This window comes from Dendropsophus ebraccatus, chromosome 10 (assembly GCF_027789765.1).
Source record: "Dendropsophus ebraccatus isolate aDenEbr1 chromosome 10, aDenEbr1.pat, whole genome shotgun sequence".
In the NCBI taxonomy this organism is placed as follows: Eukaryota; Metazoa; Chordata; class Amphibia; order Anura; family Hylidae; genus Dendropsophus; species Dendropsophus ebraccatus.
In genome coordinates, this window is record NC_091463.1 from 79,926,409 (window position 1) to 79,949,605 (window position 23,197).

General features: G+C 42.3%; 1 protein-coding gene across 1 annotated transcript in view; it reads left to right on the forward strand.

Moving 5' to 3' along the window:
• Window positions 1-9,838: 9,838 nt before the first annotated feature.
• LOC138766159 (leucine-rich repeat and fibronectin type III domain-containing protein 1-like protein) overlaps window positions 9,839-23,197 on the forward strand; it is a 328,536-nt gene continuing 315,177 nt past the window's right edge. Inside the window, exon 1 of the mRNA XM_069943537.1 lies at window positions 9,839-9,885. The gene's annotated coding sequence lies outside the window, so the exon portion shown is untranslated. The remainder of the gene's footprint in view (window positions 9,886-23,197) is intronic.

The window sequence follows — 23,197 nt, forward strand, 5'->3', positions numbered from 1 at the left end:
GCCGTCAGCATAAGTAACCAGGGATGCCGTCGACATAAGTAATCAGGGATGCCGTCGGCAGACATCTTTGCCGCTGCTGTCTATGCGAACCAGGAGCTGATCGTACCGGCAGGATCATTTGGGATCAATCCAATGTACTATGCCTAGGTGATGAAAATCAAGAAACTACAGGCTAGAAGGTTTAGGGTATGATATAGACTGCATTAAAACTAGACCCAAAAGGGGCCCACCCTAGCTCAGGAGCCCACTGAGGAGCCTGCTCCTCTTTGTGCCAGTCCAAGCCTGATTGAGTTTGATCACACAAAAGTCAAAGAGGTAGGACATTATTCCAATTTATTCCAATTGTGTATTATCAATAATAAATAGCCATCAATGGAAAATGATATTGCCCTAAATGCCCATTTGCCAGCAATATACCATAGCATGTGATCAATATACATATACTGTAACACTACCATTGAAACAGTGGTGAAGCAGATGAGTGTATTCTGTTGACCTTTTCCATAGAAAATCCCCATAGACACTCCGGATAGCAATGCATGCTCAACCCACGTGTCTATCTATATCTATTTACAGGAAATACATCTCTACAATTCAAGCCCAATGGTTCCCATGCTGTATTTGTGGATAATATTAGGACATCCTAGAAATTCATTTCCAACCGGGCAGCTCGCAATGCATTTCATGGCCTAAGGCAAAGTTAATATGGGGCAAGATTGCACCTTTAAAATTGTATGAGCTGCTGACATCATGGGACTGAGAGGCAGGAAAGGAGAGTATATAATCTATCATCTCTTCCATTACACCCAGTATTGATATCCTATAACAGCATGTTCTCCGGTGGATGTAGTTAGCTGGATTTCACTCTCAAATGACTTGATGGGAAGTGGAGTTATGTTAGACATTTATCACCATGCCATCCTCATATGTCACCATAGAAGATAGCAGGCCGGAGCTTTACCCAGCAGGCTCGCTCCACATTAGTCACACAGTTTAACTTGCTGTGGTCAGGAGTGGAGATAGGAGGATGCTAGGAGCTAAAACCACACTAACCCGAATGCAATGCATATTGACCTGTGTGTTAAGTATCATTCTAGTTTCGTATTGATCTCACTGATATAATTGTACTATGGGAAGCATTAGGAAGAGTTACATGTATTGCAGAAAGTAATTGTATGGAGGTTGAAATAGTAAAGGGGTGGATGGATTATACAGTGGCCATGCGATATGGCAGTGAAGGCTTACTCCTCTTACAGTCTATATAGTACAATACTGTACAAGACCTAAATAATACTCCAGAGTTCCCAAATACTAATATACAGTCACTATATAATGCTCGGAAATACTAAACAGTGCTCAAATAGTACTATATACTGTAATCTCTGAATAAAACTTTACAGTGGTTCAAATAACATTACACAGCACCTAAAAATACTATACAGTGCCCTAATATGTGCCTGGAAATGCTGTACAGTACTACTACTACTACTACTACTACTACTACTACTACTACTACTAATAATAATAATAATAATAATAATAATAATAATAATATGCCCGGAAATGTTGTACCGTTTCCAGGTAATATCAAGCAGTGCCCCAATGATATTATACAGTGCCCCAATAGTACTGTACAGTGTAATAATAATAATAATAATAATAATAATAAGCAAATCATTTAAAAATAAAGGGGGAGATTTATCAAACATGGTGTAAAGTGAAACTGGCTCAGTTGCCCCTAGCAACCAATCAGATTCCACCTTTCATTCCTCACAGACTCTTCGGAAAATGAAAGGTGGAATCTGATTGGTTGCTAGGGGCAACTGAGTCAGTTTCACTTTACACCATGTTTGATAAATCTCCCCCACAGTCTGCAGCATTCAGGAATTTTTACTTAACAAATCTAGGATCTGTACTTACCTGTCTGCGATCCACCAGTGTCCTCTTCCGTGTCTTCAGCCGGGCTCAGAAAATAACTAACTGAGGGAGAGCCCCGCGGCCAGTGATTGGCTGAGCAGGCTGTCACTCCATTATCTCATGAGTGACAGGCCGCTCAGCCAATCACTGGCCGCAGTGCTGTCCCTCAGTCAGTGATTGCCTAAGTGCGGCAGAACTGGTGAATGAACTTTAAAAATAAAAAAATTAAAAATTAACAAGTTTAGCAAACATTTGCTTATGGTGCGTTTACACAGGCAGATTTATCTGACAGATTTTTGAAGCCAAAGCCAGAAACAGACCATAAACAGGGAACGGGTCATAAAGGAAAGACTGAGATTTCTGCTTTTTTTCAAATCCATTCCTGGGTTTGGCTTTCAAAATCTGTCATATAAATCTGCCTGTGTAAACGCACCAGTAAACAAATAAATTTTTTGCGAAATTTGCTACAAATTGAGCTTTACTCATCTCTAATTATTATAATGATAATGTATAATGCAAAAAAATGCTGTAGTGTCCAAACAGTATCATGCAGTGCCCTGATGATACCAATATTCTAATAATACTAGACAGTGCCGTAATAATACAGTGAAATAATTATATGTATAAAGGGGGAGATTTATCAAACATGGTGTAAAGTGAAACTGGCTCAGTTGCCCCTAGCAACCAATCAGATTCCACCTTTCATTTTCCAAACAGTCTGTGAGGAAAGAAAGGTGGAATCTGATTGGTTGCTAGGGGCAATTGAGACAGTTTCACTTTACGCCATGTTTGATAAATCTCCCCTATAGTCTTTATAAACAATAGATAGTATACAATACAACAATACAGTGTCTAAGTTATACTGCACTATGCAGTGCCACTATCTATCTATCTATCTATCTATCTATCTATCTATCTATCTATCTATCTATCACCCCGATTATACTATACGATGTTTAATATGCCCTATACAGTGCTACAATAATGTAATACACAATATTGCCATACAGCAACAATACTATATTGCCCCAATAGCAATAATACTATAGCCCTGTGCACAATGCTCTATAGAGTATTCTAACTCAAGAGTAACTACACAGTATCAAAATAACTTTAAATACTTTAAAGTACCCAAGTATAATGAGCCTGAATAATACTATACGGTACCCAAATAATATACAGTACCAAAACAGTATACAGTGCTTCAATAATAGTATAAATTGTACGAATAATAATATACAGTGCCTAAATAATACTATATACTGTCTAATAATAGTATACAGTGCATCAATAATAGTATAACATACAATACCGAAATAATGCTATACAGTGTCTGGATAATACAGGGCTTCAATTATAGTATACAATAAACAAATACTAATATATAGTAGAAAATACCCAGTTATTATTGTGCGGCACCTAAATAAAGTTATCAAGAGCCTAAACAACACGGAAGAGCCCAAATAATACCAGTCCAATGGATCCAGCTTCCACCACATCACTGGTGACCCTAAATCTAGACCCTTGTTTTATGGCTGTGGAGTACATATGGTAACGGAGGGGTGGCAGTGGTCACTCTGTGTATTTCTAGCTGTATTATAAGTATTATATTCTAGTAGTCAGGGAGGTAAATGATACCTGTATTCCTGCATGTGACGTTATCCTGAGACTGTACAGATAGTAGTACAGGAGGGCAGGTCACTATCTACAGTTATCCCAGGACCTGTAAATTACATTAAACCTTTATATTGGAAAGCGCAGCACCAATTCCTCAGCTTTATAATATGTTATCGACAGGCAGATTATATTACTTCTCTTGCATGAATAAAACAATATTGGAGAGAGAAAAAAAATGTGGTACCTATCACAGAGATGATCAATAGGGACAATGTGGTGGTCATTAACCCATGCTGCCTTAGCTGACAGAGGCATAAATCCAGCATCATTGCCTGGCGATCAATGGCTCTCCAGATACTGTGATACAAGCTCACTGACTATATATATATATGGCAGTTCTGGAATGTTCTCGTAAGGATACCAGATAGTTTGGATCTGGATCTCCTTAAAGGGAACCATTCAGCCGAAAAACGCATATGCAGCTTTTGAAATGTGCTGTTAGACCACACAGCACACTTGCCATACATGTTCTTATAGCCTCCTTGCCTTCCCTGTGTAAGCCGCAAAGTATCTTTAAAAACCCGCCACCCTCTATGACGAGACTCCATTGATTCTAATTCAATTGTAAAAAAATAATGTTCCTGCAGCCGAAACAACAGTATCGGCTGCAGGACCGCACCAAACGCCGCCCAGCAGCTGTTGCTATGCATTTCTAGTGTATTATTAAAAGGGTATCGTATATGAATAGATGGACCTGTGTTATCTATCTCTTTCTTTTATAGAAAATCTGGAGGAAATGTTTCCCTCCCTCCCACCCTGTCTTTTAATTGTTATGCTATCTATTACCTGGACAATAAATCATGTATTATTGTATTTTTTGTTTATTTGAGATTGCCATTATGTGTCTGGTACCATATACAGTTTTCTTTTAAACTGATAATGTGCAGGTGAACAATAACCCTTTAAGCCCAAGAAAAGGGCAATCCTTCAGCCATGGTTCCTAAGAGGTTTCCTCCACAGAGGGTTTTTCCTGTTGTTTAAAGAGTGTAAGGAATAGAATAGATATTAATATATTTTTAAAATAGTTTGCAATAAGGAGTGTAGTAGCTACAGTGAATGAAAGCAGTTGCTCTCAGGCAGGGCCGGGACAAAGAGTAGGCAGGGGTAGGCGATGGCCTAGGGCGCCAAACAGCAGGGGGCGCCAGAAGCAGCACACAGGAGGTGATTACATCAGCCCCCGGCCGGGAGAGACAGGTGTGTGGAGTCCTCAGCTGCTGCTGCTGCTACCGTACATAGGAGGGGGGAGGGGCGGCTCCCTGCCGGGACACTGCTCTGCTGAGCTCCCACAGCCAGGAGGCTCTGACCCGCTCCAGGACACCAGCATGGGGGACTGTGCAGCATTACTGACATTCCCTGCTGCACATCCTCCAGGCTCTGGGAGCTGCTCAGCTGTCGGGCCAGAGAGGAGGAGATGAGGAACAGCAGCCTGCAGACACAGCACATGGTGACCAGGAAGTGTCTGCCCCTGCCTCTCCTGTCAGCTGTTCATCTCTGCATCATCAGCAGCAGACTCCTCCATGACAGTCCCAGGATGGTGAGGACAGAAAGTGCAAGCAACCTAGCTGAGAGGTAGCTGTTTTGTGTCTGTATGTGTACATGAGAGAGAGAGAGTGGTGTATACATAAGAGTATGAGTGTGGTGTGTATACATAAGTGTGTGTGTGTGTGTGGGGGGTGTATACATAAGTGTGTGTGTGTGTGGGGTGTATACATAAGAGTATGAGTGTGGTGTGTATACATAAGAGTATGAGTGTGGTGTGTAATAATAAGAGTATGAGTGTGGTGTGTATACATAAGAGTATGAGTGTGGTGTGTATACATAAGAGTATGAGTGTGGTGTGTATACATAAGAGTATGAGTGTGGTGTGTATACATAAGAGTATGAGTGTGGTGTGTATACATAAGAGTATGAGTGTGGTGTGTATACATAAGAGTATGAGTGTGGTGTGTATACATAAGAGTATGAGTGTGGTGTGTATACATAAGTGTGTGTGTGTGTGTGTGTGTGTGTGTGTGTGTGGTGTATACATAAGAGTATGAGTGTGGTGTGTATACATAAGTGTGTGTGGTGTATACATAAGAGTGTGAGTGTGTGTATACATGTGAGTGTGGTGTGTGTAGATAAGAGAGTGAGTGTGTGTGTGTGTGTGTGAATATATATACATAAGTGTGTGCCTGTGTGTGTACTGTACATAAATGTGTGTGCCTCTGTGTGTATGTATAAACTGTACATAAATGTGTGTGTATACATAAGTATGTGCCTGTGTGTGTGAGTATGTGTATATATATATATATATATATATATATATATATATATATATATATATATATATATATATATATATATATATATATGCAGAAAAGTGTGTGTCTGTGTGTATATCCATAAATATATATATATATACACAAAACTATATACAACTGGGGGCAGCACACAGGGGATATATATACAACTGGGGGCAGCACACAGGGGGTCTATATACTACTGGAGGCAGCACACAGGGGTCTATATGCTACAGGGGGCAGCACACAGGGGCTCTATATACTACTGGGGACAGCACACAGGGGTCTATAAAACATTAGGACTGCACAGAGGGACCTGACTAATATACTGGGGCACAGAGCATACCTAATTATTAAGTGGGGGCACAGGGACGCCTTAAAACTATGGGGCTATATAGGGGTACAGGGGACCTAACTACTGTATGTGCCTGAGCCTAAAATGTTTCTCTGGCAGATTCTAGAGAGAGGATTCACAGCCAGGAGAAGACTTCAAGGTGGCCCAGGCTGGATGGAGAGAAAAAGATAATGTGAAAGACTCTTATCAGAGAAGACGTCACTTGTGAGGAACTGGATGTAACTGCACTCTGTTATCTGGGTTGTAGTGATAGTGGTCATGGTGTGGCGGTATTACTCAATGGTATCATTAGTGATATCTTTTGGGTTTTCTCCAGAGGCAATATGTAATCACTGTATGGTGGTAAGAATGTTATAAGATAACTACCGAATGTACTGGGGCTCGTAATACAGTGTGGGGGCACTTTCTGGGCTTTACACGGTCTGTGCCGCGCCAATTCTGATAACAGTGGCTTGGGGGGGGGGGGGCGCCATTTGCCTTCTCTGCCTAGGGCACCAAAACTCCTTGTCCCGGCCCTGCTCTCAGGTCCCTGTCTGAGGGGTTTCAAGAAAAAGGCACCACTAGTATAAATGGCATATGCTGGCTGGGGCCTTATGACAGATTTGATTCCCTGATAAAATGATATTAGAATACGCAGGATATAGTCTACCTATGGATTTCAGACCGTTCTCAGCGTTACTGTTCTCCAGGGAACCACAGGGGAGTTGAAATTTCCTGCTGCCTTGCAGGTTATTACCCGAATGCTGCCTTGACTTCTGACTATACTACATTAGTAATTGCTATTTATGCATCTCTTCACATATTATTTAAAGTGACTCCGAGGCAGACCTTCACTTTAATATAGATAGCAGTATTTCAACCAAGTTACAGATAGGAACCCAACCTCATCTACAAAAGCAATAGAGGAAATGTGATATCACAGGTCATTTATCTGGATTAATATTTCATATAGCTATAAAACATGAGTAAGGTACAGATAAAACGCCTGCAGGAAGGGGCAACGTGATAAATATAAAGCAGTAATCTGCCTCCTCCGTCTCACTATCGCAGGAGATTTTCTTATATTTGGAAGTGTCATAGAAAGCTACAGACCCTGCTGTATATCTAAATGATCCGAGTAAGTAATGAGCAGTGATACATATCTGTAAACAATAATTAGCGGCACGGCTAGATAAGTGCTTGCCATCAAGGTGTCTTCTCACTGTGATAGCAGATAAACATAGAACATCGCTGTATGCCAGAGCGTTAACCTGCGCGGCTGCAGACCTCACATGAACCAAGCTGGTCAGAGAGCTGAGGTGTGAATCAAGGCTCTATTACTAGAGAGCTAATACGATGATCACCGTGTACTTGGCTCAGACTCGCAGATCAAATTCTCTTTACCAGAAGAAGAGATTCTGATTGCTGCCCTAGTCTTTTATCTAACTGTGGTGCACACTTAGGTAGGCTTAAAGGGCAAGTGGGGATGGGGATTTTGGGGTTACTATATGTGGGGCGATATGGGCTGAGATGACTATCACGGGGGACAGGGACACTAGGTAGATGCCTACCATGGCGGACACTAGGGGAGATGCCTACCATGGGAGCACACTATCTATTGGGTGGAATACCAGGGGAGAGGCCTAACATATGCTATATGTACTAGAGCTAACAAACAGGAGTACTACCTACAGTAGGAGGAGAGAAGGGGGGCCCAATCAAAAGTTTGCTATGGGGCCCAGCCCTTTCTAGTTACGCCCCTGATACCAAGGATACGTTTTTTGAAAAGTTATTATAGAAAATATTACAGCCTTGTCTACACTGCAATCCTGGTATCTATTATAATGAAAACCATGACAATATGTCCAATGCATGACATGATGGACCCCATTGACTTATAATTGGAGACTGTCAGTTTGACAGGAAGAATAATGCTGTTGTTTTTTACATGGGCTCCAAACATGGCTTAATAAGAACAATTTTTGCTAGTAAGTGTTGGCCTTTACATAAGGTTATGGCCTGCTCATCTCTTGGGGCCAATTATTATTCCAGAGCCTGGACCCCCTGAAATCTCAGCCCTTTGTTTGTGAACATTAGAATTCTTCTGAAGATAGCCCTGCACATGCTCTCACCACCAAGGGGGTTGCATAAACCAGGACTAGACCCCCTATGCCAAGTTGCAAAACCAAAAAGGTCAAGACTGTTGCTGTTTCTGAAAGAAAGCGACCATGTTCTTGAAAGCCTGCATAACCCCTTTAAGGCCCCTATAGCAGTAACATTGTGCTGTTTGCGTGCCTTAAGCGTTTGCTTGGTTACCTGCAGAGAAGTGTTAGGGCTCTTCAAGCTTATTATTTGATTGAGAAGTAATTCCATCATAGTGTAGATTAAGGAATTACTCAGAAGGCAGATGACTAATATATTCATTTAACTCTCTCCACCTACATAGTGTAAATGGGCAATAAGAAAGGTAATAGAAAGCAATAAGGCCCATTGATATTCCATTCTTCGTTTAATAGTCGAAGCAAATTAGAGAACCGGAGGAGTTTTCTAGAAAACATTGAGAATTTAGGATCCAGTAGAAGCAAGAGCCCTGCTGCTTTGATATTGCTGTATTAAATTGGATATTACACTGACAGTTCCTCAATGATGATCAAATGTAATAGAAGGGCTGCCAAGTGACACCATTCTTCCCTCAAGCTGCAATTTATCACCAAGAAAAAACAAGTCGAGGAAACACGCCGGCAGACAGAGGACAACACGTACCAGTTCTCATTTATTTCCATTTTCCAAGCTGCATCTGATTTATGCGACTGGAAATTGTAGAACTTGGAATGATGGTTTTCCAGAATGAAACAAACAATTGTAATTAACATAAATGGAAGCGGTAGACCGTCCCCGGTGAAAGGTGGAGAGGATGGAATATTAATCTTCATTCAGAATTTTATGACTATAATAAAAAATAATTTATTGTAGAATTGGATTTTTTCTTTTTTTGTTGCGTTGTCCACCAAGTATTGTTTTCCAAGAGGAGTTTTGGGAGGGAATTGAAAGCTGCTTTGATTATTTTTTATCAGAAACATAGAAACTCCTAGAAACTTGGGAGAAGTTGTATAGTTTATTGCCTATACAAGTCTAAATGGTTCTTCTACCTGTCTAGTTCAAGGGGAGTCATTAGCCTGTGGCATAGCTCCCGATTCCCGCCATACAAGGACACGGTGGGGCAGCAATATTGCAAATGTACCAGGATTTGGGAGGGGGGGTAGGGCATAAAGGGGCATGTTCTAGATAAAGGGTTTGGTTAAGATGTGACACCAGGTGCCAATCTCTGAAGTTTGCTCTGTTAGGAAAAGTAACAAATTATAATTTCCTGGTAATGGTGGTGGTGGTGGGGGGGGGGATTGTTTGTGTTTCATTAACACAACAAGTCAAATCCTCGTACTTCATTACCGGAGGACTTACTTGTCAGTAGACCCCTTGCTGTCGCGCTCATTACAGGAGAAGGATTTTCTGAGGCTCTTGTTACAAGTAAAAGCTTCTTCTTTGAATCCTTTGCCAGGTGATGTTTTCTCGCGGTGCTCTCGGAGGTTTGTTGCCAAGAAAGGTCCATTCCCTGTCCTCATTATCAGGAGAGACCTGTCTGTCTCACGTCCCGGAGAGCTTCCCTTGAGCAGCCAGGTAAGGCATCTTGCAGATGAACGTTATGAAAGAATTTCTTGTTGTGATGTGGATAAATCTGTGCTGTCAGTGAGGACCAGAAATGGACCTAAAGATGGACCTGTCCCCGTAATGAGGTCTACAGATTAACCTTCCCGAGCAATCAATGAGCCTTTGCAGCTACCCGATATCCCTAATAATCCTCTGATGTTTGGCTGCAAACTCTCTAAATGTTTTACCTATTACAGTGACAGCTCCTTCTTTATTTGCCTCTATTGCTTTTCTCCTGTTAAAGTTGCACAATCAAACGTCCTACTGATGTATAGGCACTAAAAAAAAACTCGTTAAAGACAATTGAGCGCCTAGTCAATATTGAAATATAACTTCTAAAACACCTTGATGTGACTCCCTATGGCGACTGTTATTTCTTTTGCCATACTTTAGAGAAAAAAACAGGTTGTGAGATTTCCTCTTCTCTAGTTTACCGTGTTTATTCTCACCTGTCAATCACCGCACTCTCGGTCTAGGACACGCAATGCACCATCTGTTTCTGCAAAGTCAATTCTGTGTAGGATCCATATTGGTATGAACATATGAACATGTTTAAACTCCCAAGATATACATATGTATATATATATATAATCTGTGCAATATATTGGCATTATCTGGTGCCCTGTCTCTCTTGGTTACAGCAATTCCCATATCAGAACATTGTATTGAAAGAAAACACAATGGGGGGGGGGATTACCGAATGGTACGCCAGGAAGAAGGTGCAGATTCCCCCCTTCTCCCTGGCATACTCTTCCCGCGTGCCCCGCTCACCCGACGGGTGGGCTGGCGGCGCTTGCGGGTGCGTGATGAGGTGGGGAGGAGGCGTGGCCTCCTCCAGCGCCTCATTTATCATGATTTTCGCCTGCTCGCAGGCGTAAATCATAGTCAAAATGTACGCCTGCTGGAAGAAGGTGTAGATTTTGTACGCCGGGCGCAGATTCAGGTGCCCAGCTGGCCGGATTCACTAAGAGGCATGCGCCTCTTAGTGTATCTTTCCGCGAAAAAGGTGGCGGAGCTTAATATAAGACCGGCGACTTCATATATCCCCTGTCTTCATATATCCCCCTGTCAACTGTCTTCATATATCCCCTTCAAGATGTATAACTTACCAATATAGTGTAATCACTAATACTGGCTTCAGCATGTTTGTTCCTTGATTTTGAATGATGTCATTGTCCCTACCCAGTCTCTATGGCCTACATCACCATCTCCCTGTTATATCCATCTGTATCTTTATTGGGACATTTAGGAAAGAATGAGGTGTGTTTACAGCATGCCGCCTTGTGCTGAGCAATGCCACAGGCAGAAGAGCAGACTGGAATGATACAGCAGTTTTTGCCAACATGCAGTGTGGTGCTCAGAGTCTGAATGGAGAAAGTAATGGTTGTAGTTTAAGGCTTTATTAACATCGTGCATCAAGACTTCATTGCTGGAGATATCTTCAAAAAGATAATCTGATGTATACCATCCATACCCATGGCAGAGAATAGGCCCTAATAGAAAACTAGAAAAGGACCCCTGTCTCAAATATTACCTGGTCCAGCGTGTTTCTTAGACATTGTTGGGTCAAAACCGCTAGTTGTGGTCGATAGTTTTGCCTAGTAAGTTACCAATTTTAGAAAGTTTTTGAATCTACTGTAACGCGGCTATTCCAACATTTTACTAGATTTTTCTAATTAAAAAAGTAAACGCTCGGATGTTAATATTTAATTTATTAATTTTATGGGACAAAATTAATGCTAAATTATCACCAAGAAAATGTGTTAATGAAACGTTCACAATCCGATCTACTCAGCAAGAAATGGTGCGATATTACAAATTCTGTCTGGTACATGCTATAAGAGTGCGCATATTGGTCTGTTAGTGGACACATAGGGAGAAGGTGCAGATTCGCCCCTTCTCCCTAGCGTATTCCTGCCGTATCCCCTGCTCGCCCGATGGGTGGGCTTGGGGCTGCGCAGCAAGGCGGGGAGTAGGGGTGGCCTTCTCCTACGCCTCATTTATCAAGATTTAATCCCGCTTGCAGGCGTAACTCATGATCCAAATCGACACCTGCTGGAAGCAGGTGTATATTTGGTACGCTGGGTGCAGGGTAGGGCACACTAAAAGACGTGCCTAATTTAAGACCAGCCTACGAGTGTTATCTACACATTGCTTTCTCTGGCACACTTCTGCATATAGCATTCCTGCCAGCTCACTGCCCAACTGTTGTCCTCCCACCCTGCCTACTCCTGCCAGTTCCCCACCCAAAGCTGTTTCAGAACATCTTATTCCACTGTAGACTATTGCACTATTATTAGGCTATTGCAATAGTGAGGTTGCAGCACCTGCTGCTGCATTCAGCACAAGGCAGCATGTTGTAATCACACCTCACTATCTATGTATGTGATAGGGTGATGGTGATGTAGGCAGAGGACTGGTCAGAGGTGATGACATTGCTCAGGGGGATAGGCTAGAGCTCAGAAACAAGATCCAGCCAAGTCCCCTGTGGTATCAGAGGGTGATGCATTGTCTACGGAGATAGGAAGGGAGTGGTGAAATTATAAACAATACCCATTTTGTTGTTATTCCAACTTCCCTTTGTATGATGGTACCCTGGCTTTGACAAGAAGGTGTGGCCTTATCCTGCAGCGGGATAAATAATTGACTGCAAATCTAACGCATATGCAGAAAGTGAATGGTGTCACATTAACTTTTCGCCTGTCTAATTTCACCAGTACTACTTATTATATTAACGCCGACATCATCTTCAACAGAAGTGTCAAATGAGAAGGGAAAAAAAACACATGTCAGCCTGATGCTTAATATATCTGTAAGTAGATGACTAGGCCAGAGGTTCGCGAATGGAGCTGCTGTGAAAATTGTTGCAGCCGCTAATTCAATTAATAAAAGCTTTTTAATGTTAGTTTTGTGGAGTAATATGCCCGCTGTAGCTCCATAACCTCAGCTTTTAACAGGCTGCAATCTCTCATTTTATGTGCGCAATTTCATGTTTATTTAATAATCAGTGTGGTGGGAAATTATCATTATATTCTGACACTCACTTCATACGCCGCCCATTGATTTTCCAAGAGATAAAGACGATTTGTCAGTAAGCTGAATACTTCCCTCTTAGTTAATCTGCTCTGCCCATAGGAAATCGGATTCAGGTTTCCTCCGAAGGCTAAGTATAATAGATGCATGTAATTTGAAGGTACTGTAGTAGAGAACAATAATGTGCCAACACAGTCTGCACTAGTGTACAATCACCGGAGCCTGAAAATAGGCGACAATAAGAACCTAAAAACTAGCTGGTAACTGTGCCGGCAAAATGTGGTCAAGTACTGTACAAGGGATTTGGGCGAAGAGTTATGAGCACATAAGTAACGTTGTATGCGTTCCATGTATGATGTAGTTATATGACCAGAGACGTACTGTAACTTGAAGATCCTGGACCCCAATGTAAAATATGCAACGGGACCCCCACTTACAATAATTTTGGTGTCTTCTATGTGGCAGGGATGACTGCTACCTCTTCATGCCCTGTAGCTACTTCCATATATGTGATTTACACTTCTCAGAAGCTGGATTGTTGGTCTAAGTCAAAGGAGCTGCTTTTTAAAGGGAATCCGTCAGTAGGTTTATGCCATCTTAAAGGGGTTTTCCAGCGAAAATCATTATCTTTCAAATCAACTAATATCAGAAAGTTATATAGATTTGTAAATTACTTCTATTAAAAAATCTCCAGTCTTCCCATACTTATTAGCTACTGTATGTCATGCAGGAAATGTTGTTTTATTTTCAGTCTGACACAGTGCTCTCTGCTGACATCTCTGGCATAGATAGGAACTCTGTCTCCTTTTTTTTATGAATCCCCATAGAAAACCTCTCCTGCTCTGGACAGTTCCTGTCTCGGTCAGAGGTGTCGGCAGAGAGCACTGTGTCGGACTGAAAATAAAACATTTCCTGTAGGACATACAGCAGCTAATAAGTATGGGGAGACTTTTTAATAGAAGTAAATTACAACTCTATATAACTTTCTGAAACCAGTTGATTTGAAAGAAAAAGATTTTTGCTGGACAAACCCTTTAAATAAGGGCAGCATAAATTTGTGACAAAAATACTGGACAGAATAGTGTATTACTTACATCATTTTGTTTAATTGTTCTCCTGATGTGTAGGAGAATAGGCCTTATGCCCCATTACTCCCTCTGCTGTCCAGCTGCTGATTGACAGCTGTCTTCCTATACACAGCATAGGAAGATAACTGCCAATTAGCTGTTGGTGGGCAGAGTATGCTGGTGCTCATGAATATCCGCATAGTACATGCTCAGGCTTGTATATATAAGGCTGAGGGATATAACATAGGGCACCAAAGGTTAGCTAAAAATATAGAAAAAAAAATATTTTTAAAGTCTAAGTCACCAAAAAATTACCGCTCTGGAGCACTTTCCTTAGAATATTTAGAATTTATTCTTTTAATTCTTAGAAAAGGTGCTGCACTGTTAGATGGGGAATATATGTGGTGAATAAACACGTACGTGTCAGGACAGATGACAGCTCCTCTGCCGTATAGGTGCATACTGCATACCATTTAGCGGTCTGGGATATCTATGTGACTACCCCCTTGTAAGAGCCGTAAGGTAGGCCTCACTCTTGTGACCCAGTTTTCCCAGAAAGAAATATATTATAAATGACTAAATAGAATTTTTAACAACCTGAAAGGTTCGAGAAAACTGAAAGACTTTTATTTATTGGTGATTTTGCAGATAAGGAAATGATTTGTGTATGGCACGCAGCTTATCCCGAACCCTATGATTTGAATGGCTGTTTAGCTGTGGGCTTAGTTAATGTCTGAAGCATAGGCATTATGTTCTCCCACCATGATGGTTGCTTTTAATGGATTTATAATTTTCAAGCGTAACACTGGGAAATACTCTATTCAGCCGTTACATTAGAGTTGAGGTCACATTTAGCCGCTAAAACGGCCTCAATTATGGCCTGAAATAATAGAATCTGGGGAAGTCTCATTGGGTCATTGTGGCCCTCTAAGCACAATATGGATGTCCAGCAGCAATATTATTGAGATGTTGCTAATTGATAGAAAAAAAAAATTCCCAGGATTCCCTTGGAATGACTATTGTACTGCCTGCAGCCGGGTGAGCGTCAGATTCTATACGACTGATGCAGACCCACTTGCCAAGTTCTTATTGTTAATTTGATAACCAAATCAATCTCTGCTTCTCTCCACCGCCTCTGCATGGCCCCCAGAACAATGCCATCCGCACTCCCATGTTGACAATACCAGGCCTGTGCTTTGTGTGGTGATGGCCAATTTCCAGAAGCAGAAGCAGGCTGTCTCCGCAGTCAGGCCACAGGCCATAAATTATTATTTGCAGAAGAAACTCGCTGTACATGGGAAGCTCAGAGACAAAGACATTAGCTTGGAAAGGTTCCGCAGTTAACACCACTACAATTCAGTTTTGAGTTTGAACTAGTCATTAGTTTGGCTATCCTTATCTGTATAGCGTGTGTTGTCACTGCTCTATATGAAGCTTCCAATAGATAATGATAGAGCCGCATATATGCGGTTATTTTGTCGCTCTGTTTGTTCTAAATTTTATGTTTTAAAGGAGCCGTACGTATTCATATCAAAGGAATAGCTGAAGGCTCATGGAGACTAGTGCAGTGGATTAAGTATACATGGATGGTTATAATGACTTTGGTGAAATCGTCACATAGTGATTACAGTACAGTTCTATTCAGTGACGTATAGGTGACATACTTCTCGGATTGTGATTACATCCAGTGATTCACAGGTGACACCTTCTCTGTCTGTAGTTACATCTGTTGACTCACAGGTGACACCTTCTCTGTCTGTGGTTACATCCAGTGACTCCCAGCTGACACATTCTCTAATTCGCCATTCAGATTTCTTACTACCTTGTCTTATCTCTGTACATAGACCATCTTGATGCTGTTGTCAGCTCCTCTTTACATCATTTACAAGGCTGGAAACAGACATACATACACCCAGTTCACCTGATACCCTATAGCCATGGTGGTGAACCTATGGCATATGTGCCAAAGGAGGCACTCAGAGCCCTTTTTGTGGGCATGTGTGTGGTAATCACTCGCTCACTAACAGGTATTTCAGGACAGCTGTCCTAGATCCCCCGGAGAGTGAGTGCTCCTTTCAGGTGTATCTCGGCCCTGGTGCAGGCGTGATGATGTTACTGTGGGGGAAGAAGGAGGTCACCTGGCTGCTCTTTGCGGGAGTATAGGTATGTATGTTTTCCATTACATACCTAAGGAAGTAGGTAGGTGTTTATACCTAGCATCATCACTTACCTGTTGGGATCATGCAGTACTTAACTGTGCATAGAGCATGGCTGTCTACTGCAGAAAAGCCTGCGGCACTTTAAATAAATAAGTTTGGATGTTGCCCTTTTTTGGCCACCCTTTATACCCCCACAAGCTAATAAAGACCAATTTATGCCCCTACTACATAATTATACTCCTTTTGTGCCTGCACAAGGTAACAATTAGAGATGGACAAACACCAAAATACTTGAACGCTCGTTACTCGAGTCGAGTATTTTTCAATACTCTATGGGAGACTTGGCAGAGCAGAAGGTACCTGGTTAATCTGAATACGGTACTCGATAGAGCATGCTCACTCATCTCTAGTAACAATGTCCCTATGTGCCCCCATAAAGTAATAGTACCCTTCTTAAAACAATAAAACTCCTTTATATCCTCCACAAAAAGACGGTGCCCCTTATTTTTACATATTGTAAATTGCTGGGATGTGGAACCTTCGGCTGTCCAGACATGATGGTAATTGTAGTTTCGCAACAGCTGGAGGCCTGAACGTTCCCCATCCCTGCTTGGGTGGTCATGTCAAAGTCAGAGACATTTCACTAGAGTGTGTGTGTGTGTGTGTGGTTTGGTGGGATGGGGTCCTTAAAGAGGACCTGTCACCCCCCGTGCCGGGGTGACAGGCTCCCGACCCCCCGTTACAGCCCCCTATACTCACCTGATCCCGCCGGGTCCTGCTTCCTGATCCAGTCACGGAGATATGAGCGCCCGAAGTCCGGCGCGCGCGCTCACAGGAGAGTCCGATGCCCATAGAGAATGACGGAGCATCGGACTCCCCATTTATTCTCTATGAGCGTCGGACTCTCCTGTGAGTGCGCGCGCCGGGCTTCGGGCGCTCATATCTCCGTGACCCGACCGGCTCAGGAAGTGGGACCCGGCGGGATTACGTGAGTATAGGGGGCTGTAACGGGGGGTCGGGAGCCTGTCACCCCGGCACGGGGGGTGACACGTCTCCTTTAATGCTGGTGAAAAATCACCCCTAGTATTTCTAGTTATAAGTCTTTGCTGCAAGTGTTTATTGGAACATTCCAAGCCGAAGCCTAGGAAATAGGAAATGAGTATCGGTGTTCAAAGGTCTTTTGCGTCCCTATGGGAGATAGTAAAACCAAATTATATACCTGTTCATATAGTCCCGGGTGCTTTGTTATAAGTGTACAGTATTTCATGCTGTAGAAATGGAAGGCACAGCTTCCCGGTGACTTGTTATCTTGTTGGCAGATGATGGGATTAGCAAATCACCAGACACCCTTATAATTACTCATAGCTCCATGCATTCCCCATTATAAAGAAAATCAAATTATCCTCAGTATAATTTTAACTTAGCCAGCCATTTAATTCTATCAAGTCATATCAAATGCTGTGTGAGGATCTTTATAATGCTTTTAGAGAGTAGAAAGAAATGTTCATTAACACTAGAAGACTAATTGTTTTCTTGCGGAATTTGCGGAGCATTCATGCGTCTTTTACTTATTTTAGGAATTACTGCGGTAATGGATTCCTATTGTATTGGTAGATTTCTTTGTAGATATAGATTCCAGATGAGTTTTGCGTTTTTCTGACTACAGTACATTCAGTTACAGTCCCGTTGCATATAGGAGGTAAAATGTTGTGGTTGCTCATTGTTTAATGGCCACCATTTACTCCAAAGATAAGTTTCTTTTCTACAGTTTCTTAAAGGGAAATCCGGAGATTTTTTTTTTTTTTAAATCAACTCATGTCAGAAAGGTATACAGATCTGTAAATGACTTATTTACTTATTTATTATAAAAAGGCAACTCTTCCAGTACTTATCAGATGCTGTATGTCTTGCAGGAAGTGCAATTTTATTTCCAGCCTACCAGAGGCATGGCTGTGTAGATGACGACGGTGGTCAAAATGTCACTGTTGTAAAAAAAAAATGCAAATAAAACATTATAAAATAAGTCTCCCCCTCCCCACCCCCCATTGATAAAATTACATTGTATTCCCCATACAGTGAACTGGAGATAGATGCAATCTTTCATATGATATATTACAGTGTTGCTTACAGTCGCCTGTCCTATAGATTTATGCAGAGTTTGGTGCCTGTGTGCACCCTGCAGATAGCTGACTATTGCCATCAGTATTTGAGATCACCCCCAGCAAATTAAAGCGTGAGCGCAAAAAATTATATCTATCACAAGTAGTGCCAACAGACAACTCTGTGTCCAATATGTAACAAGAAACAATTGCGGCACTCACCACTTAGCAAAATCCAGAAGTGTTCTTTATTTCATTTCATGAAAACACAGTAGGCTCAGACGCCATTGCTGGTGGCAGCTGTTTCACGTTTCACTGGCATCTGAGCCTGCTGTGTATTCATGAAATGAAATAAAGAACACTTTTGGATTTTGCTACTAAGTGGTGAGTGCCGCAATTGTTTCTTGTTACATATTGGATACAAAAAAGACTGTATATAGCTTAGCACACCACAGTAACGTGTAGCATGTGTACTAAAGATCTGAGTCTCGGTTAGAGTGTGTGCACACTACGGAATGGCGTCGGAAAACCTGTTGCGGATTCTGCAGTTTGCCCCCGCTCATGCCCGGGCACATTCCGCCTTCCGCCGAAGGAACTGACACGTCAGTTTTTTCAGAGGAAGGTGGAATCCGCCCTTGTATAGAATGGAGTCTATGACATGGGTGGAGACGCGCGGCGGACTCTGGCGGCCGCGAGTGGGTGCTAGCTGCGTAATCCTCGACGGGTTTTCCGTCACCATTCCGTAGTGTGCACGTACCAGTACGTAACAGTGAAGTCTCCTAGAGTGTTTCTACTGTGCCAGATTTTACCTGGTTGTTGTTTTATGTTAGACAACTGAGTGTCACTAGGTATAAATTATGTATACAGTACATTTATTAGATCATATCCCCATACCGCAACAATCCACTGTAAATATATGATATATCCATATCCAAACATAGGGAGAGCTCAGCCTAGTAGTCTACATTAAGATCTGCAAATAACACAAGGTGTAGGGCTAGTACTAGTGTTATAGTTAGGTGTGTGTGTGTGTGTATTTTATATATATATAATATATATCTCAGTATGCACTCTACAGGAAGTAACCATTAGAATATCATTAAAGGGAATCTGTTAGATGGCTTCATGGAGTGTAACTAATAACAGTGCCAGGTAGGGTATAAAGCACCTTCATGGGCATACCTCTAGATCTCCGACCTTCTGCTGGTGAACCGAGAAATTAGCATTTTTTCATACATGCAAATGAATGAAAAGATGGGGCAATTGCTTCAAGTGCCCAGCATTCCCACCCCCGGTCGCTCCCGACCCCCTCTTTCTCCATGTGATTGACAACCTCTGTGCTGTAGTAGGTGATTCATGTATACCCTTTAGTGTTGTCAGTCAGATGGATACTTAAGAAATAATTACCCTTGGTATCACAGGATGAGTTGTTACAGGAGATGGATGTAAAATTGTGAAATCTAGAATGGATCCCTTAATCATATTAGTTGTGATAGGAATACCCTTTTAAAACATGGATGGCGATTATATCAGAAGGGTGGGCTCCATGAATGTCTTAGGTGCAGCTATTTAGCGCTGTTGTTTGATGAAGAAAAGGTTAAGAAGCTAAAAAGAGGAGGTGACTGAAGAGGGAAGCTTATTACTTGAGATGAGCGCAACTGGAGCATGCTCAGTAGGGATGGTCCGAACAGAGTTTGGTTCAGGTTCGTACGAACTGACCTCTCTGTAATGATTCCCGCTGTCTGCCCGCTCCGTGGAGAGGGTGGATACAGCGGGAGGACCACCTGGATAACTGGGATACAGCCATAGCCATAGGCTGTATCCCAGTTTTCCATGCGGTCCTCCCGCTGTATCCACCCGCTCCACGGAGTGGGAGACAGTAGGAATCTGATGCCGAGCGTTCGGGTTCATACGAACCCGAACCTCGGAGGGTTCGGACCATCCTTAATGCTCAGGTCTGTCCTAACCCGAGCATTTGGCATTTGATTAGCGGTGGCTAAATAATTTGGATGAAGTCCTAAGGAGTCCTGGAAAACATGGATACAGCCTATAGACTATGTCTGTATCCATGTTTTCCAGGAAAATGCTGAACGCTTAGGTCCAGATAGACCTGAGCATGCTCGAGTTGTGCTCATCTCTACTTATTACTGTTAGAATTTAGTTACTAGACATTCAAAAAGTCTCATTTGAAACATAAAAAAAAAACTATATAAATTTCAAATTGCTGTAATCATACTGATCCAGAGAATAAAACTGTAGTTTGGAACCAAATTTTTATATTCTATATTTTATGTCGATGATAAGATAACATATGGAGAGAATCGCATATAGAGATGAAGTTCTGGAATTTTCTCATATTATGAGTGGATACATCTTATTAACCCACAAAGCATTGTCTTTATACAGGGAGTCAATGGGAATGGGAGCCATATGGTGAGCATAATTCAATATGATAGACGTTGTAACTGAAAGCTCCTGGACCCCAAAGCAAAATCATTAACCAAACCCCCTACCTGCCATGTGCCACCTATAATACTGGTAAGGTAAAGAGATCTATGGGCCCTCTAAGGGCTCGACTGTGAATGCTACCCCCCCCCCCCATGTGGCTGCACCCCTGCTGTCCCTGCAAGCCTAAGATCAAAATGCAGAATTTTCTATTATTCCAAAAGAGAAAGAGATTTTAACAACATAAAAATAAAGTTTTCAGTCATTTTAGGAAACTTTAGTTTCCTGGGTCCAGCGATCATTTTTGTGTTGTTTTTTTTTAAACATCTTATACCGACATATAACTTCCTTTCATGTTCCACAAAGGTCAAAATTGTTTTTAGTGAAGAAGTTGATAGATAAATGTAATGTGTAGATGTAAAAGCGTTTGTTGGAGAACAGGGTCTAAAATCTTGAACCGTGGCCAAAATCTTGCGTTGACATACTTCTGGGATGAGTCAAGTAGAAACTAGAGAGGAGCGAACCTTGACCATGTTTGTGTTCTTCCAAACCCGAACGCTCTGCATTTGATTACCGGTGATGGAAGACGTTTGATGCCACCCTAGAGAGGCCTGGAAAACATGGCTACAGCCTTAGGCTATGTTCACACAACGTATATTTTGAATTAGTCACGGCTGTTGTTGCAAATTGCAACACCATCCCTGATTAATTCAAAGTATAAATTGCATTCATTTCAATGGAATCCCAGGCGAAATGTATACAGACCAGGATTCCTAGAGGCCGCTCGAAAAACCGACATGTCAGTTTTGGACGGCCACACGGCAGTCTCACAGAATAGCCGATGTCATAATGTGTGTGAACTTGGCCTAATTCGGCCGATTCGGCCGATTATCGTTTGGTGAAATAGAGAGAACGATCAGCCGATGATCGTGTCATTGGCTGATCGTTCATTTAGGGCCAGACCTAAAATCATCGTTCCCCCACCGCGCATCGCTATGGTTGAATAGCGGTGCGCGGCGGGCGACCGACGATTTGACAGGCTGCAGCATCATACATTACCTGTCAGGTCTTCTCCACGCTGTCTTCATCCCCGGGTTCTGCGCGTTCTATCTTCAGAATGGCCGTTCAGCTGACTGAGCGCTCAGCCAATCACAGGCCGGGACCGCCGCAGCCTGTGATTGGCTGAGTTTGGTCGGTCAGCTGACCGGCCATTCTGAAGATAGAGCGCGCAGGACCCGGGGATGAAGACAGCGCGGAGAAGACCTGACAGGTAATGTATGATGCTGCAAGGACTGCAAGGACATCGGTAACGATCGCTCAACGATCATCGGGCCGTGGAATAGGCCCAGTAAACGATCGACGATCTAGCAGATCGCCGCTCGTTTACACCGTTAATCGGCCCTTCACGGCCCGTGGAATAGGACCCCAAGTGTGCACTAAATGTGCTACCATGACCGGTAGCGTCTCCGGACTTGTCCCCCATCAAGCACATCTGGAACCTCATTGGTCGGAAATTGCAAAAGGATCACCGTGTCGGATCTTGATGATTTGCATCCCCAAGTGCATTGAGCGTGGCAGAACATTCCCTAATCAAATATTAATATCATATCTGATCGTATGCCAAAGCATGTAATGTGTCTATTTCTGCCTTTGGTGCTCACATTAGATTTTTGATAAATTGAGATGTTACAGATATGGCCAGGGGCGGATTAACTTTATTATGGGTCCCGGGCTGTTCCCTAAGCTTGCCCCCCCCCCCCCTCCAACCCACTGTAACTATAGCGGCACTAGCTTTAGTTTTTTTTTCTTACATAATGCAGCCTGTAAGGACCTGTGGTGACATCATTGTCACATGATAAGGTCCTTTAGTATGTTCTCTAATGTTACTGCATTGTCTCCTGGCTGCAGTTTTGCCATGATTTGTGAAAAATTGCAGTAAAAAGCAGCAATTTTTATGCAATTTATGGCAAAACTGTAGCCTGGAAGATAATACATCACTGAAAGTATAAGCCTGTTTGGGGGCCATGGGCCAATCAGGAGCTCAGGACCACGGCTACCGCCTGAAACTGACCTATTATAATCCGCTTCTGTATATGGCTTATGTTTTTTCATTATTAGCTTGTCCATTGATCCTTCCACAGGTCCACAACTTCTCCCACTTGGCGTTGAGGAGTTACATACAGATATACAAGTGCAAAGTCAAAGCAACTAATAGTATCACTAAGCTGCCTCTCGGATGCATAGTGTCCATTTAAAGTGACAGGCAACTCTATGCAAAGATTTAGTTCCCACAAGCATATGCAGTTCGTCCTCTACATAGTCTTGTAGAAGAACATTTAGCATAAGACATAGGGAATATCTTATAGATATGTATGTAGCTGTGTGCACCAAGACCTTAAAACCAAAAGATTTTCCAGACTTTATTTAATGGGATGCACATAGAAGCAAGTAGATAAAAAAATACATATATCAGTCTTAT